This window comes from Adiantum capillus-veneris, chromosome 12 (genome assembly GCF_014529385.1).
Source record: "Adiantum capillus-veneris isolate H3 chromosome 12, ASM1452938v2, whole genome shotgun sequence".
Classification (NCBI taxonomy): domain Eukaryota; kingdom Viridiplantae; phylum Streptophyta; class Polypodiopsida; order Polypodiales; family Pteridaceae; genus Adiantum; species Adiantum capillus-veneris.
The window spans coordinates 102505055-102523260 of NC_140942.1; positions in this window are offsets into that span (position 1 = coordinate 102505055).

An 18206-nucleotide genomic window follows, 5' to 3' on the forward strand; every position below is an offset into this window, starting at 1 on the left:
ATTTCCATTCCTTTTAAATGTGTGCTAGGTGCATCACATTTGCCATCAGTATTGGCAAGGATCATTATGGATATACAGGTTTGGGTTAGTTTTGCTAAATGCATGCACACTAGGTGTTATGGGCCCTAGTGTTTAGCAAAGGCTGATTTGGAACGACATGCATATTCCTCAGGTTGTTGTTTATGAAGCATTTTGCACTCTATATGCACTATCTCTATGAGATTACTTTTGGGTTTACTAATCGCCGATAGAGGTCATGGATCGGTTTTGGCATTTGTGGATTTTTTCAAGTTAACCACGATGGTTATACACTACTGTGATTCCCCGTTTACTAGTCATCTGGGACAATAGTCTGTAAACCGTGAGCAAAACACACCTCAGTACTGTCAGTTATCCAAGGGGATAGGCAGATTACAAAGAGTAATCTTGTGCTAAAGGATCTACTAAGAGCATACGTTAGCACAACGCATTTCTGAATAGATGATTTTCTCCCTATTCTAGAATTTTCTTAAGTACGATTTTCGACTTTGAACACCTCTTGTGGTGGGGTTGGAGATTGTGTCAATACTTTTATACGTCAAGGACTTACCAGGTGTGCTGACAAAGTATGTTGGCAAGTAACCTTTATTAGGGATGAACATGTAGTTCTTTGTGTTTGAAACTATTCAGAAATGCAACACAAGGACATTCCCTATCTACGAACTTTTCAAGATACTCAGGCGAGTAGGAAATCTGGCTCACAAATGCATGGAAAGTTACGTCAAGGGTTCCTTGCATTATTCCAGTACCTTCAGAAGATAACTGGTTATGCCTTTGGAAAACTCTTAGTTGTGGTTACTCCTTTACAGTACTCAAGTGAGTTATAAATGGAGTTACCATTTAGACCCAAGTGACTCTTAGTTGTGGTTACTCCTTTACATCACTCAAGTGAGTTATACATGTTACCATTTAGACCCAAGTGGTTGCAAACGGACAACAATGTTGAAAATCAAGATATTGCTCTTGGTTTCATTGAACCTCCTCACTACACCAATTATCGGTCATACAGACAACTGGCTCACTTATGGGATGTCAATAAAGAGATCATCAGTATTCTTAAGACGATGTTACTACTTGTGTTTTCGAGGACGAAAAATCTTCCTTAAGGGGGGAGTAATGACAGGACAAGGGTCCTACGGGGTAAGGCCCAACCTAGGGAGTCAGGGACCTAGGCCAAGGGCCGACTGGACCAGTGCGGACTGGGGATCTGCTTAGGGCAAGTGCTAGGAGCTAGCCTATATAAGGGGCGGTAGGGAGGAGGATCCCAGGTTCAGTTACCCTAGGTCTTACATTGGGTATGATCTATGTTGTGAAAAAGTTTGGACATTACCTACTTTCCAATAAATTTGTATTCTTAGTTGATCATCAAGCACTGCTGTACTTGGTAAACAAACCTTCCAGTACGGGGCGGATTGTACGATGGTTCATCATAGTGCTTGAGTTTGACTTCACGGTTGTAGTCAAAAAAGGAACTACACACCAAAGAGAGGATCATTTATCTAGAATGGTGCATGGAGAAAACCCTGTAGGAGTTGATGATGATTTTCCAGATGCATATCTCTTCAACATAGAAATGGTTCCAAGATGGAGTGAGGATGTAATTCCTTTGTTGACTATCGGGTCATTGAATTTGACAAGACAACCATCTACCATTGTAGCATCTAGATCATTGGTAATGATGGCTGGAAGGCTATACAAACAGGGATCGGATCAAATCCTTAGGCTTTGTGTTGAATCAAGTGAACAGGACTTGTATCTAAACCAGTCTCATGTACAAACAACGGGGATTCACAATGGGCATGCACAGATGTATCAAAGATTGATGAGAATGGGTGTATATTGGCCAAAAATGCAACAAAGTGTTCATAAGCATATCAAATCATGTATTATCTGCACTTTTCAAAATCCGATAGAGCACACGACTCTATTCAAATTATCTGTAGCACCCAGATGGAGTAACTACATTGTAGAATACCTCACCACCGGAATACTGCCTGAAGGGATGAGTAGATCACGTATCAAAACAATCACGAAAGAGACAAAAAACTATGTATTGATTGAGGACAATCTTTACAAGAGGGGAAAAGACAATCAATTGAGAATGTGTGCGACAAAAGAGGAATATGTTCCTATCTTATAGCAAGCACATGGCGGACAAGCTGGAGGACATTTCTTAGCTGACAAAACAGCCAAAGCAATTCTTATTGCTAGCATATGGTGGCCTACACTATTCATGGACGCCGAAGAGTTTGTGAAATGATGTGATGATCGCCAAAGGACAAAGATTCCTAGAGCACAAGATGACATGCCCTTGAGACCAATGATGGGGGCAAGAGCGTTTGCGAAATGGGGAATAGATTTTGTAGAACCAATTGCGCCTCTTGGATATAAAAAGCACGCTCAATACATTATTGTGAAAATAGATTATCTAACAAGAATGATACAAAAACGACAACACAGTTTTTATATGAGAACATTTTCACCAGGTATGGCTTACCAATAGACATAGCGAGCGCTAGAGGGACTCATTTTGTCAATGAAGTGATCGAATTCCTATTGGATGAATTCATGGTAATTCACAAGAAGTGAGCTCCCTATCATCCACAAGCTAACGGCCAAGCAGAAAGTTCGAACAAGATTTTGGTGACAATTCTCACGAAAATTGTTAGTGAATTGAGAACCGACTGGGATCAGAAGCTGCATTCAGCTTTATGGGCATATAGAGCAGCGTACAAAACCTCAATCGGAACGACTCCGTTCAACATGGTTTATGGAATTCAAGCGATTTTGCCACTTGAATTTCTTATCCCGACACTTCGGGTAGCTAAAGAATTAGAATGGACGGGCCATGAATTATCCAATCAAATAGATATCCTAGAAAAATTGGATGAAACTAGATTGAGAGCAATTGCATCAATCTACGTGCAAAAACAAAACATGAAATCATTCTTTGATCAACATGTTATCGGCAAGGAATTTGCTACGGGGGATTACATCTTAATGTATACCCTGAAACAACATTCCCGGAAACTCAAAAAGCGAGGCAATGGACCCTATGTGATTCATGACATATCATCTAGTGGTGCCATTAAGCTTGTGATATTAGAGGGAGAGGGGATGCCTAATTGGATTAGTGGTTGCAGATTAAAGAAGTACAACCTACCACTAACCTCAGAGATGCTTGCCAAAATCCACGCTGCGAAGGAGCGCATGAACAAAGCAAATGAGACAAAAGCTCAAGCACAGGAGGAGGCCAGAATCAGGATTTTAAAGCGGAAACAGAAATTACAACAACAAGGACTTCTTCAACCAACAGATACAGCTCAAATTCCTCTTTCTATAATTCACACTGACGAGCAATGGGAAATAGGAATCGATGTTCGCATCAATGCCAGACTTTCGAATGGCAGATATCAAAGAGCATTGATTGACACAGGGGCAAGAGTCAATGTGGTCAACTTCTCCACTTACAAGATGCTTACCGATGAACCCCTGGTGCAATCCACACGAGATTTACAAGCCGCAAATGGGGCAAAAATGCCAACATTGGCAATAATAAACTTACCAATCAATATTGATGGAAATAGTTGTCCTCATCAATTTCTCGTAATGAAAGACGAAGGAATTGGAGAATCACTATGTTTGGGGAGTTCCATGGATGAGAACGTACAATGCAGTTACCGAATGGTCAGAACATGCGCTGACGTACACACACAACTCTAACACGTACATGACTCCATTCGCCAAAACAGATCACTCGTGGCCGATTATCCCCATCAACAAAAAGCGATCAGCTCATTAGCCAGAAACACCGAGAATGGCTGTTCGAAAAGTATAGATAAAGAAAACCTTCGTGCAGAAAAAACAGAGACAGATATGGCTGCCCAAGTCATAACTCCCGATGACAACAACACCATATCAAAGACCTTCAAGAGCTAATCCAGAGTGGAAATGGCAACCAAAGCTGGAGACAACAAAAAATTCAGCCGCCGCCGCCGACAAAGATCGAATGAAGAGCAAAAAGTCAACCCAGGAAGCCTGAACTAACAAAATGGCAATGGAAACCTAAGAAAATTCAGGAACCTACATTAAAATCTGCAAATATGAAAAAAACTGAATACAAATGGGTTCCAAAAATAGTTGCCATCAAAAAACCAACAATCAAGGAGAGAGCAATTCAACTACAAGCTCTTCTGTTCCATAAACAGCTAGCCTCGCCATCCAAAGCCACTAAAAATTACATTCAATCCCCGCATCTTGCACAACTCTTTGTTTCCCAATGCATTGTCTCAAACATGAAGATAGGGCCACATTACACGGCCGTGCATAGACACAGATTTCAAAACCCATGCACACGCACACAACCTTCATCCGCGACGACTCAGTCTAGGAAGGGGGGAGTAACTGCAGAATCTAGCAGCAGTCAGGACCATTAAGGGGTCCAACGTGTATATATGTACATAATGCGTGTGTTTTTTTCATTTTTTAGAGTTCAATTTCGAACAAATTTGATCAAAATCTAGCATTTTTTAGCGTTTTTATCATCCAACCAGCATAATAATGAGCTGTAATGACAAAATATGGAGCATTGGGATGCTTCTAGTGAAAATATATGCTTAGGGGTGAGTATAATAATTTTTGGCTAATTTTCTCCAGTTAATAAGTATTTTCAATTTATTTCGCTTAATTTTTGTTAATAAAACTTCAAAAAATTAAAAATATATCACCCACAGTGTTGGAATCAAGTTCTGGAAGCAAACGCCGAAGTATCATGATAGGGTTATCAAGCATGGAAGATATGAAGCTAATCTGAAGACGTCGAATCTCAGCCTTAATGACCATGACCACATTTCCCAAGAATCGCATCAAACGGTGATACGATGCCAGAATGACGAACGGTTTGACCCACAGGTGGTATATAAATTATCGCGAGATCAAAGGTAAGGAAAATTAGCCCTATGTCACGAAAACCTCGGGAAGATATGGGTTAGGTAGGCCAAAAATCTAGCTCATTGTTCAATTTCCATTCCGAGAGAGAAGAGGAGAGCTTCTTGACCTAGAGCGAAGCTGCCATATTTCTACTCCATACGGACGATTGGAGTCGGCATTTCACACCAGATTTCACAGGTATGTTCCTTGTCAAGTAAAGATCAAGTGTATTTACACATGCAAGCGCGAAACATCGCACAAACGGGCGCATTGACCAAATCAAGTCGGATTGAGTCGAATAGGTCAAGGGCCCTTAGAGGCATCATGACAAAACTTTTTCAAGGACAGAACACATCAATGTGCTGCCCACAATGTCAAGAACAAAGCTATGTGATCAGATCTCAATTTGGTGGCCGTGATCGATGTACCTCACTGACCAAATTTGACACAGAAATTGCAAAAAAGCCTTCTCTCAACTTCGCCAACAACCTACAGGTGTCAAAAATCAATTTGGGATTTATGGCACGGTTGCGATCAGTGCCCCCAATTTTAGATTTTAGAAATTTTGACATGGCCCAGGCTTAGAACTCATGGAGGAGTACACTCTCTTGAAATTTCATAAGAAATGCACAAAGTTTGCTCATAGAATGGGCCAAAATTGTCAAACACACCCAAATCGGGAAATTTGACCTACAACTACCAAAATTTGCCTGAAAATTATGATGGATGGTTTGAAAGGCATACCTGTTCGACTAGAAGTCAGCACGGTAGTAGAAAACCCTGAATGGAGCTCAGAATCTCCTACAAGGACGGAGATGACCATTTCAATCTCGAGTGATCACACAAGGAAAGAATTTGGCCGAACTAATGTCAAAGACTAAAAGGCGACTTAGAGATGCCCAATAATCCCATTGGTATCCAAAGAATGCCTGAAAAATACCCAAGTCTGGAAAATCTCCAAAGACGGGGTAAAAAGTGTCTGATCAAGTCAGAATCAGACAACGGAGTAGGCTGATGATAGCAACACATCATGGAAGCAGTAAAAGCTCAAAAACTAACATCAACTAACTCCAGGCTCCAACCAGAATTCATCAGGAAAACCCAATATGGTTAGACTTAGTAAAATAAGGTCAAACAATGAAAAAATGCTCTAATTTGTTCATTTAAGTCCAAAACTTGAAAATAAATCATCACTGGGCTAGGCAGGCATAGGAGACTAAAGCCATCTAGTTTTCACCCAAAAAAGCCTAGGTACTACGATCGCGATCGGTGTACCTCAGCATCTGATTTCGACCAAAACCTAACAGATCTCTTGTACACATCTTGTTCAAGTCACACATCAAGCTTCAATCCAATTGGACATCAAAAACCCATGAAAAATTAAAGTCTAGTCCAAAACTCCCTTGTAACCCAAAATTGGGACTTATAAACTCAAAAGTGGTTCAAATAAAAGATAGAGTGGACTAAAATGACCCTCCATCTATCAGTAAACCACTCATATGATCAAATGTTATTTTGGTCATGGTACTACGATCGCGATCGGTGTACCTCAGGCCCAGATTTGGCTCAGATTTCAATCAGTCATAGCTCTAGTCTTCCTAGTCTCACTGGTGAAATATTGACAAGAATGGATAAGATTTGTTCAAGATGATCAATTTTAACTTTTGAACTGCTTTTTACTAAAAGTCTAAATGCTACTGGTTGCGAAAGGAAAATCCTGACAGCTTGTGATTCTAATGACACAGAATGCCTCGCCAAAAGCAAACAAGGCAGTTGACGACATCACTATATGAAGTGGATGAGCGCTCTATGAACGAAAAAGCTCACATCTCGGATGAAACACTAGCTCAGATCCCTGCTCACGTTTTCATCACGAAGTTTGGGGATACTGATGCTGACATGGTAAAGACGACCATCATGCCATGGGAAATATGGAATCTCCACTGAAGGCCGGAGGTCACCAAAGCCATGAGGGCTATTTATTTGGAGCAGTTTTTCAGAATGCAGCCATGGGGAACAGACTACATGAGGGCCCACGAGCTCATGAGCTCGATACAATATGATGGGCAAGCGATGCTCACCGACAAGGATGGTTCAAAGGTGAAAGTAAAGATCACAGAAGACATCATCTACGGAGCTTTGCACTTCCTTCCAGGGCAACACGACTTGCTGGCAAAGACCAAGTCATTGGACAACGAGAAGGCATTTATCAAAGCAAAAGGAAACAAGTAGCTCTAGCAACAACTGAAAACAGAAAATTCCGATGCGATTATGGTTCTTACATCTTGGAAAGCTTGGTCGAAGCAGATTTGAAGGGCTCGGCAAAAAACAAAAGCTACATGAGCACAGGGCCAATGCTAACAAGAATAGCATGTAATGGAATTAGCTTATTCAACTTGAGAATAGCGGAAATTAATGAGAATACTTTCGAGAAATAACTTTGTGAGCATAGCGGGTAGACATAATTGAAGATAGCAACATAATCATAGCAATTAGTTAACTTGGCATGAATAATACTTTTGCAAGAGAGAGAATTTAGAGAACATGACAACAGTTGAGGACCGGATTTATGTGGAGCCGGTCCCCCCTCCAATAGGCATTTGTATTATGATTTCTCCCATTAAGAGAGACTTGTTACAATACATTCTTTGTGTTCCTTGTGACCTAGGTGATGCAATGAAGATGGAAAGCTTCATGCATCACAATCATAGCATAACATGAACTTGAAGAAAGCTATAATTGTCCCAAGCCTCAGTCCCAAGACCTCAAACACCTTCGAAGGTGGAGAGAGCTAGCAGGGAATGAGGGTAGGGAAGAGGAAGAAGAAACATTTCATAGGAGAAAGAACTAGTTCCTCACTTATCATACTCTTGTTGCTAGCATACATAATAGCATAGTAATGAAGAAGAAGGAGATGACAAGCTCAAGCATTGAAGCATGGCTCTTGGTTGGATTTGCACTCCATAGCCAAGAGTGTTGGTGTAGGCTCTCAACCTCTACTTGCTTGGAGAAGGAGAGGGAGCTCTTGCACTTTGCATAGTACACAATGAGAGTGATTGTGAGTGTGTGTGGGTGAGTATACCCCTCAAGCAAGCCCCTAGCTAGCTTGGGTAGACCCCCCCTTGTAGCTCATGCTTGAAGCTCATTGGACCCTCCCAGGCCTAGCCAATCATGAGCAAGAGGAATTACAAGCAGTAGGGGTAGCCTTGAGACAAGTGTCCCCCTTTCCTTTTTGAGAGAGAGGGCTAGATAAATGCTAAAACAATTAGATAATTCATGTAATTTATCATTGGCCCCCTTTGAAGCTTAGCCAATAGGCTTCAAGCAACACATGAAGGTAACATGGGTAGGGGCCTGACATGTGTCCTTGCTGCCTCTTCAAGTTGGGGCTTCCCTTGTGTGTGTGAGTGGGTGTTCTCTCTCTAGCCCCTAGGAAAAGGGCTCGCCCCCCCTCTTGTAGGAATGCTTTTGACTTTAGGTGATCAAGCACCTTACTCACCAAGCATGACAAAGCACTTGAACTAGGGGGTGTTCCCACAAGCATCTCAGGCAAGCTTCTCAAGGAACCTCAAGTACCTTAATCATGCAGCAAGTCAAGCACCTCAAGCATGGAGCCAGTCAAGCACGTCAAGCATCTTAATCAAGCACCTCAAGCATGACAAACACCTCAAGCACGACAAGCACCTCAAGCAGGACAAGCACCTCGAGCTTGGGCCGGGTTCCCACCTCAAGCTCAACCCTAGCTTACCTAAGGTCAAAGGACTTTTACACACATTTATTGGAGGTCTTCAATGAAGCTAACCCTAAGGTCTTATGCTCCATTGGTTAGCCTTTCTCTTTGATAGACCAGCTCCCTTTTGGGCCCCTTTACCATTGGCCCCGTATTGAGATAGATCTATAAACGCATATCTATATCTTAACACTTGTTCCCGTTTATTCTCCCACATTAAGTGATCAATTTAATATGAGAAAAGCATTTGGGTTGGTTAGATATTAGATTTTATGACATTACCTCTCTTGAAATCATAGTCGTCCTCGACTATGATATAGAAGAGATAAAGTCTTTGTCATTAGTCAATCGTACTTAGCGGGTAAAGGATCCCTTTTTACCCTACGACATCTTTCCAAGATGGATGACTAATCCATTTGGTGCTTGGGAGACATAGCTGCCGCAAGCATGTCTGCTCTTTAGTCCATTTCATTCTCCCAAAGTAGAGTGACAAATTCTACTTGTTGTTTGAGAGACGTCGTCATCGCAAACATGATTCTAAGCATGCATACTAGTTAAATTTGTGCACAATTAAAAAGAGGACTAGTCATATAAGACAAAAACATGAGTCATTTAAAAGAAATTTGTACATTTGCTTACTCTAATGTAGCATTGTAAGCATTGACAAGGTTCATACTATCCTTAAGTTGTACTCCTTGCATCCATTTAGCATCTTCAAAAGGATAATTTTTGAACTTAATAAGATACCGTCGGATTATCTTACCATGTCGTAGTACCTTGTCTTCATGCCGAAGGACAGCTTCGGGTTGTAGCACCTCTTCTTGGTCTTCGACTTCGGGAGGGTCTTCAATAATTGGTTTAATTGGTGGCTCTCCTTTGTAGGGCTTAAGTAAGCTTACATGAAAGGCATTGTGTATAAGCCAATGGTTGGGCAACTTGAGTTGATAAGCCGTCTCATTGATAGGCTTTAAGATTTGGAAAGGACCATAGTATCTTTTTGCTAGTATTTGATGGCCCGTAGGATTTTTGCCCGTCGTTTGCCTTAATCGAGCCTTAGGAAACTTGAGTAAGACCCAATCATTTTCTTTGAACATTAAGGCTCTTCTGTGCTTATCAGCAGCAGCTTTTTGCCTTTGTTGAGAGATGGCTATAGCCTCCCTAATCTTTTGAAAAGATTCTTGTAGGTCACGGCTATACTCATCGGCGGCGAAGATCTTCCCATGTACTTTCAGTAGCAAGGGACTTTTAGGTCTTCCCTCTATGATCTCGAAAGGTGCTTTCCCCGTAGAAGTATGTACAGTATTATTGTAGGCATACTCTACTAGCGGTAAATACTTTTCCCATTGTGAGCGTTGATCTACTTCGGTAACATAAGTTTTGAATAGATCGAGTATCGTAAGATTGGCTATCTCACTTTGGCCATCCGTTTGTGGGTGATAGGCCAAAGAGAAATTCAATCTTGTTCCTAGATTTTCAAAGAGACCTTTCTAGAAATTACTGGTCATTCTAGGATCTCTATCTGATACGATGGATGTGGGTAATCCATGGTGCTTGAAAATCTGAGATATGAAGAGAGTTGCCATTTGATGTGCCTTAATAGTCTTTTTGACATGAATAAAATGTGCTTGCTTGCTAAACCTGTCGACTATTGTCCATATTCCTATATTCCCATGGATAGACTTGGGTGATACAAAGATGAAATCCATGGATATACTCTCCCATGGTGAATTTGGAATAGGCAATGGCTGGAGTAATCCAGGTTGCTTCCCTCTATCATACTTGGTCTTTTGGCATACTACACATTTTGAAACATACTCTTGTATGTCCACTTTCATGGTAGGCCAATAGAAATACGTCTCTACTCCTCGGAGAGTAGGTTGAATACCTCTATGCCCTGCATATGGAGGAGCATGGGATTCATACATAACCTTCTCACGAAGGGAATGGGTAACACATAGCCGATTGCCGTGGAGAAGATAACCATCCTGCAAGGTGAATGGTTCCTCTTTCTTCCCCAAAGCAAGGGCTGACATTATGTCTCTAAAGTCAGGGTCAGTAGCATACTCATCTATCATAGAGGATAGATCATTGTGAGTAGCTATAGACACCGCATTAACTTTTGGTCGTCGTGAAAGTGCATCGGCAACTTGATTGTGCTTACCAGCTATGTGAGCAATATGGAAATTAAATTGCGAAAGAAAATTTGCCCACCTCATTTGTTTGTCGGAAAGCTTGGTTTGCGTCATGAAATACCTGAGACTTTGGTGGTCGGTTCGTAGGATAAATGGAGTCCCCAATAGGTAGTGCTTCCATGTGTCCAGGGCATGTAGAACAGCTAAAATCTCTTTCTCATAAATTCCCAAGACTCGTTCATCACCATTGAGCCTTCGGCTCTCATATGCTATGGCATGCCCTTCTTGAAGCAAAACCGCTCCAAGGCAATCACCACAAGCATCACATTGGACCTCAAATGGCTTTGAGAGATCTGGAAGCACGAGGACTGGTTGGGAAGTAAGCTTCTCTTTGAGTTTTTCAAAAGCATTTTGCTCCTTAGCAATCCATACAAACTTGATTTTCTTCTTAGTTAAGTCGTGTAGTGGTCCTGCTACTTGAGAGAATTTTGCTATGAAGCGTCTATAGTATGCACACATACCAATAAAGCTTCTTAGCTCATGTAGATTTCTTGGGTTAGGCCATGCTTTTATTACCTCTAACTTTGATGGATCCATTTGGATACCATCTTTAGAGATAATATGACCTAAGTATTGAATCTCTTGAAGGAAGAATTCGCTTTTCTTTTGGTTGAGATAAAGCTTGTTCTCCCTCAATGCTTGAAAAATCACTAAGAGATGCTACTTATGTTCCTCCAAAGACTTGGAGTAGATGATGATATCATCAAAGAACACTCCAGTGAATTTTTGATATGGTCTAAAAATTTTCTCCATCAAACGATTGAACGTAGCTGGTGCATTAGTCAAGCCAAAAGGCATGACTAGATATTCATAAAGACCAAACGTTGTGCGAAATGCCGTCTTCAAGATATCTTCATCCACTATCCTTATTTGATGATAGCCACTCTTAAGGTCAATCCTACTGAAGTAGGTAGAGCCTTGTAGCTTATCAAACAGATCTTCTACCCGAGGTACGGGAAATCTATTTTTGATAGTGATATGGTTTAGTGCTCGATAGTCCACACACATACGGTATGTACCATCTTTCTTTTGCACTAAAAGGACTGGAGAACAAAAGGGAGAGGAACTAGGCCTCACCATCCCTTTGTCTACCAGCTCTTGTACTTGCCTCATGATCTCCTCTTGTTGAGCTTATGAGACTCGATAAGGAGGCTTGTTAGGTGGTGAGCTTCCAGGAAGGAGCTCAATACGATGGTCCTCATCCCCTCATTTTGGAGGTAAGTCCATAGGGATATCATCGATGAACACATCTTGGAATCCTTTTAGAAAATTAGACAAGTCTAACTCTTCTTGATTACTATCATTTACATTTGATGAAACATTAGTATCTTTTGGAGACTCTTTGACAAAAATCATGTACGCAGAAACTGAGCTCTTCATTGACTTATCAAAAGAAAGAGGATTTACAAGTGGAATAGTGCGACCACGCTCACTAGAATCTATATACATGTTCTTTCCCCTGTAAGTGAAGTAAATTCTCCTTTCAGGGAACTTCATGTGGACAGCCATGCGATCAAACCATGGTGCCCCTAGGATAACACCTTGATGTTGGACAGGAGAGATGAAGAAGTCTTCTTTGTCGACATAGATTTGGACATGAAGCCTCAACTTCCCAATCAAGGGAGTAACGGAGGCTTGTTGTCCCTTGAAAGCTGCATCAACGACTACTATATCTCCCATCTCAAAAGCTTGAATGCCCAACTTGGTGGCCAACTCTATTGATATGAAGTTAAGAGTAGAGCCAGGGTCAAACAAGATGAAGGCATCATGCTCTCTTACCTTTCCCCAAGCATAGGAGAGTGATGATCCTTTGCAATGAGCATCCTCTTTTGGAGCTTCGATGGTGTAAGCTCTAGGAGTCTCATTGCGAGTATTCTTCTTGGGGCAAGAACGATAGCCATGTCCTTGCTCTCCACACTTGAAACACTTATGGTCCTTGCGAAAAGCTTCAAGCTCTTCAGGAGAGAGTTTGTTTTTATCTTTGTAAACTCCCTTCTCCTTGGACTGATTGTTGTTGTTGTTGTTGTTGTTGGAAGTTCCTTGGGAGCTATTTTGAGCATTGGATTTCCCCTTTGCATCATTTTTATCCTTGTTTTCCATGGGCTTGACATTACGTCTAGCCCCTTGATGGAAATTGATGCGTGAAGCAACCATGGTGTGGTGGATTACTTCGGTAATAGTACCGGGCCGTTGAGAGTTGATGTATTCGGCCATCTCTTCAGGTAATCCCGCACAGAAGTGCTGTCTTTGCTCGGCAAAGTCTATCTTTTGAAAGACAGTAGCTTTGAGATGTAAATCCCAAAACTTGTCTACATACTTGTTGATAGACTCATGAGAGAGAAGCTTCAAGCCGCGCCATTCGGTAAGAACTTTATCTTTAGTATCGCTTGGAAGAAATTGCTTCATGATGGAAACTCGTAGAGTTTTCCATGTCTTTGGGGCTTCTCCATTGCCACGAAGGCTAGCCCACCATTGACGAGCTGATTTTTGGAAGTGCATAGCTACATGGCGTAGCTTGGAGGACTCTGTGAAGCCCTCGTCCCCAAAGGCCACATCAAATTGCTGGATGAAGGCCAACACTTTGTCGGTAGCACCAAAGGTGCCATCGTAGCTGAGAAAAGAGATACTCTTTCCTCCCTCCTTGAACTTCTTTAGCTTTTGTGACCTTCGCCATGCAGGAAATGATTTGCGATATCCTCCCCTCTTGTATTCTCTAGGAGAATAGCCATAACTTTCATCGGAAGAGGAGGAAGGTGAAGAAGAAGGAGAAGAGGGTGACCTCTTCCTAGCCCTTTTCTTCCTTTGTTTCCTCTCTTGCCTTTCAGAGTGATGAGGAGAAGGACTCTGGGTTGCTCTTTTCCTCTTGGGAGGAGTAGGCGATCGTCTAGACCGCCTTCTTCGTGGAGCCACATCTTCAAAAGAACTTAGACTTTCATTGCTTTCTTTCTCTTTGGATTCCTCCTCTCGAATGGGAGAGAGTCTTCTTTTGGGGGTCTCTACAAGAGGCCTCCTAAGCTCTCTCTCCTCTTGGAGAGGAAGGGAAATTCCATAGGCACGAAGTTGTTGAGTAACTTTGGCTTGCAAGGTAGGGTTGCCCATAGCTTGTTGCAACCTAGTCACAAGATAATTCACAAACATGGGAGCATCATCATTAGCACCTTCATGTGCAAAATCAAAGCTATCAATGTTCATTCTACTCTCTTGATTATTGTCAGCCATGTTAACAAAATTTTATGTATGTACTTAGTGTATGCTTTGGCAATTCAAAACCTTAGTTGCCACTCCTCTTAGCCTTTGAAAATTGGCTCTTAAGTATCTACACCCACGGCTCAAAGTGGTTAATTATAGAGAGTAGAGGAGTAGGTCTAACATAGCAGAGTTGCCAAGGGCTAGCTCCTTCCGGACTTCTTATGGCTCAATAATGGTAAAGCCGTAGGCAAGTCTAAAAAGACTCCATTATTAAGTCCAAATCTCCCGAGGTGTGCACCATCCCCCACATAGTGGGCTTAACAAAACTGATATTAGATCCCAGTTCCACTTACCCTATTATAATTAACAACATCAACCATTTATAGGCTACTTAAGGACCTCTCTTCTTAAGCAAGAAAAGAGAAACCAAATGCTCTGATACCAATGTAATCGAATTATCCTATTCAACTTGAGAATAGCGGAAATTAATGAGAATACTTTCGAGAAATAACTTTGTGAGCATAGTGGGTAGACATAATTGAAGATAGCAACATAATCATAGCAATTAGTTAACTTGGCATGAATAATACTTTTGCAAGAGAGAGAATTTAGAGAACATGACAACAGTTGAGGACCGGATTTATGTGGAGCCAGTCCCCCCTCCAATAGGCATTTGTATTATGATTTCTCCCATTAAGAGAGACTTGTTACAATACATTCTTTGTGTTCCTTGTGACCTAGGTGATGCAATGAAGATGGAAAGCTTCATGCATCACAATCATAGCATAACATGAACTTGAAGAAAGCTTTAATTGTCCCAAACCTTAGTCCCAAGACCTCAAACACCTTCGAAGGTGGAGAGAGCTAGCAGGGCATGAGGGTAGGGAAGAGGAAGAAGAAACATTTCATAGGAGAAAGAACTAGTTACTCCCTTATCATACTCTTGTTGCTAGCATACATAATAGCATAGTAATGAAGAAGAAGGAGATGACAAGCTCAAGCATTGAAGCATGGCTCTTGGTTGGATTTGCACTCCATAGCCAAGAGTGTTGGTGTAGGCTCTCAACCTCTACTTGCTTGGAGAAGGAGAGGGAGCTCTTGCACTTTGCATAGTACACAATGAGAGTGATTGTGAGTGTGTGTGGGTGAGTATACCCCTCAAGCAAGACCCTAGCTAGCTTGGGTCGACCCCCCCTTGTAGCTCATGCTTGAAGCTCATTGGACCCTCCCAGGCCTAGCCGATCATGAGCAGGAGGCATTACAAGCAGTAGGGGTAGCCTTGAGACAAGTGTCCCCCTTTCCTTTTTGAGAGAGAGGGCTAGATAAATGCTAAAACAATTAGATAATTCATGTAATTTATCATTGGACCCCTTTGAAGCTTAGCCAATAGGCTTCAAGCAACACATGAAGGTAACATGGGTAGGGGCCTGACATGTGTCCTTGCTGCCTCTTCAAGTTGGGGCTTCCCTTGTGTGTGTGAGTGGGTGTTCTCTCTCTAGCCCCTAGGAAAAGGGCTCTCCCCCCCTCTTGTAGGAATGCTTTTGACTTTAGGTGATCAAGCACCTTACTCACCAAGCATGACAAAGCACTTGAACTAGGGGGTGTTCCCACAAGCATCTCAGGCAAGCTTCTCAAGGCACCTCAAGTACCTTAATCATGCAGCAAGTCAAGCACCTCAAGCATGGAGCCAGTCAAGCACCTCAAGCATCTTAATCAAGCACCTCAAGCATGACAAACACCTCAAGCACGACAAGCACCTCAAGCAGGACAAGCACCTCGAGCTTGGGCCGGGTTCCCACCTCAAGCTCGGCCCTAGCTTACCTAAGGTCAAAGGACTTTTACACACATTTATTGGAGGTCTTCAATGAGGCTAACCCTAAGGTCTTATGCTCCATTGTTTAGCCTTGATCTTTGATAGACCATCTCCCTTTTGGGCCCCTTTACCATTGGCCCCGTGTTGAGATAGATCTATAAGCACATATCTATATCTTAACACTTGTTCCCGTTTATTCTCCCACATTAAGTGATCAATTTAATATGAGAAAATCATTTGGGTTGGTTAGATATTAGATTTTATGACATAGCATACCAAGATTTGGGAATGATTGAAGACCTGCCGTTGGGCCAGTTCTCAAGCGGCCTTGATTCAGAAAGAAAAGTTGATTGCTCACTCAGTAAGGACGACCACTAGCACAACATCATCGCGCTTGGTCAATGCATCCAAAAGAAGCTCAAGTGATGAAGAAAAGACGGATACTGAAGACAAGGGAAACCCTCAAGGGTCAAAAGACAAAGGACCATCTAAATTTGAAGAAAGCAAGGAGGAAGACACCACCACACTGCTCGAGAGAAGAGGAAGGGAAAGAAGTACAGTGCCGAGGTCCTAACTTCAAAAAGTATATGCAGAGGCCCAAGAAAGAATTGAGGAAAGAAGGACAATGTTGCGGGCCGACAGAAAGCCAAGGACTGCTGCAACACAACAAACAGAAAAACGAAGGTTCGAGAAGGAAAGACAAGCAAGAATAGAAAAGTCACGCTGAAAAACAAAGGTTAGAAGCGGAACAAAACTCTGCAGAAGTGGAGGTTTCTTCTCAATCCACTGAAGGAACAAAGGAGAAATAAGTGGCTGAAGACATGAACCAAGTAGAGCAACTAAAGAAAGCTCAAAGAGAGAAGAATGTGGAAGCACGACAGGCGGTGAAATTGACTCACCAAAGAATAATAAAGCTTTTAAAGAAAAGAAAAGCGAACGCGTCTGTTTCACAGCCAAGGGAAGATGCACCAAAAAAGACGCACGTACAAGAAGTGAAGGAAGTTAGAGAAGAAGTACAAATGGATCCTACTCCTCCCTCGCTGAAATCACCACCTCCTCCTCCATCATCTGCACACAAAGAGTCTGTGCCCCCTCCTAAAGCAATAGGGTACCAAGAAGCCTGTCAGGCTATGGCTGATTTTGACTACAAAAAAACCTTGCAAGATCTGGAAAAACAGTTTCGATGCTAGCACGTGGTGCTAGAAGAAAAGGAAAGGCTGGTACAGGAGTCTCAACACATGCAAAAATCTTGGCAAGAGGAGTTAGAGAGCCTGCGGGCACAACTGGAGCTCACAAAAAAGGAAAGATACACTGAGCGACAACAGACTCAGTCTCTGATCAGAGACCTGGTGGATGTCAGGACAGAGTTGACAACCAAGGAAACAAAATGCCAAGATTTGACGGCAAGGGTAAAGAAAGCGACGGAGCAGCTTGATTACGAAAGCACAAGGTTCCAGAGGGTTAATAGTTCATACCTCACTATCAAAAGTACTCTAACAACCTTGCTGGCGAACCGGGAACCTGCTAGAGCATTGGTCTCCACATCAGACAATGCTACATTAGTGAGCACCCTAGTGGCGCTGAAAGAGGATCTAGAGCAAGAAAAAATTCAAAGACAGTTGCTCTTATCGAGAATGATGGCCCAGATGGCGGTCAACGAGCAAAAAGTAAAAGAGCTGGAGCAGCAATTGGCAGAAGCGAGAGCCAAATTAGAGACGCAGAAGCAAATCAGTGAGACACTATTGAAAGAAAAAGAAGCACTGATTTCTCAACAACAAATCAGAACAGACGAAGCCCATGTGCAACCGCAACTGCTGACTAGTCAAGACATGCCTGACTTGCCTGAAACTTCACATGAAGGAGAACAAGCACATGGATCAACCGAGGCAAGCCTAGATATTAGAGATGAGCTCACCCAAAGCATTAAGGAGATGCCGGAAGGTCCAGCCAAGAATACATGCTCTATGAAGTAAAGATAATGGAGTCAGCGGCACTGGCATTCTTACAACCAGAAGAGCAAGTACAAGGGTTTGGCCATGACTACCTACCTTTTCCTTTGATATGCCACGAAGCGAATTTATGGAAGGAAAAGATGCGGCCAACCCTGCCACGAAAGAAAGAAGGAAATTACAAAGGTGTAGCACTAACAACAAAACAAGCTCAGGTTCTCATCGAAGATCACCCGAAATGGAGGCAGAAGTGGTTGGACAAGAGGCCGCAAGATCTAACACATTACCACAATGATCCTCAACACATCCAGATAGATCCTACCTTGTGTCCAGTCCCTCGAAGAAGGCCATGGAAGGACTTTGCA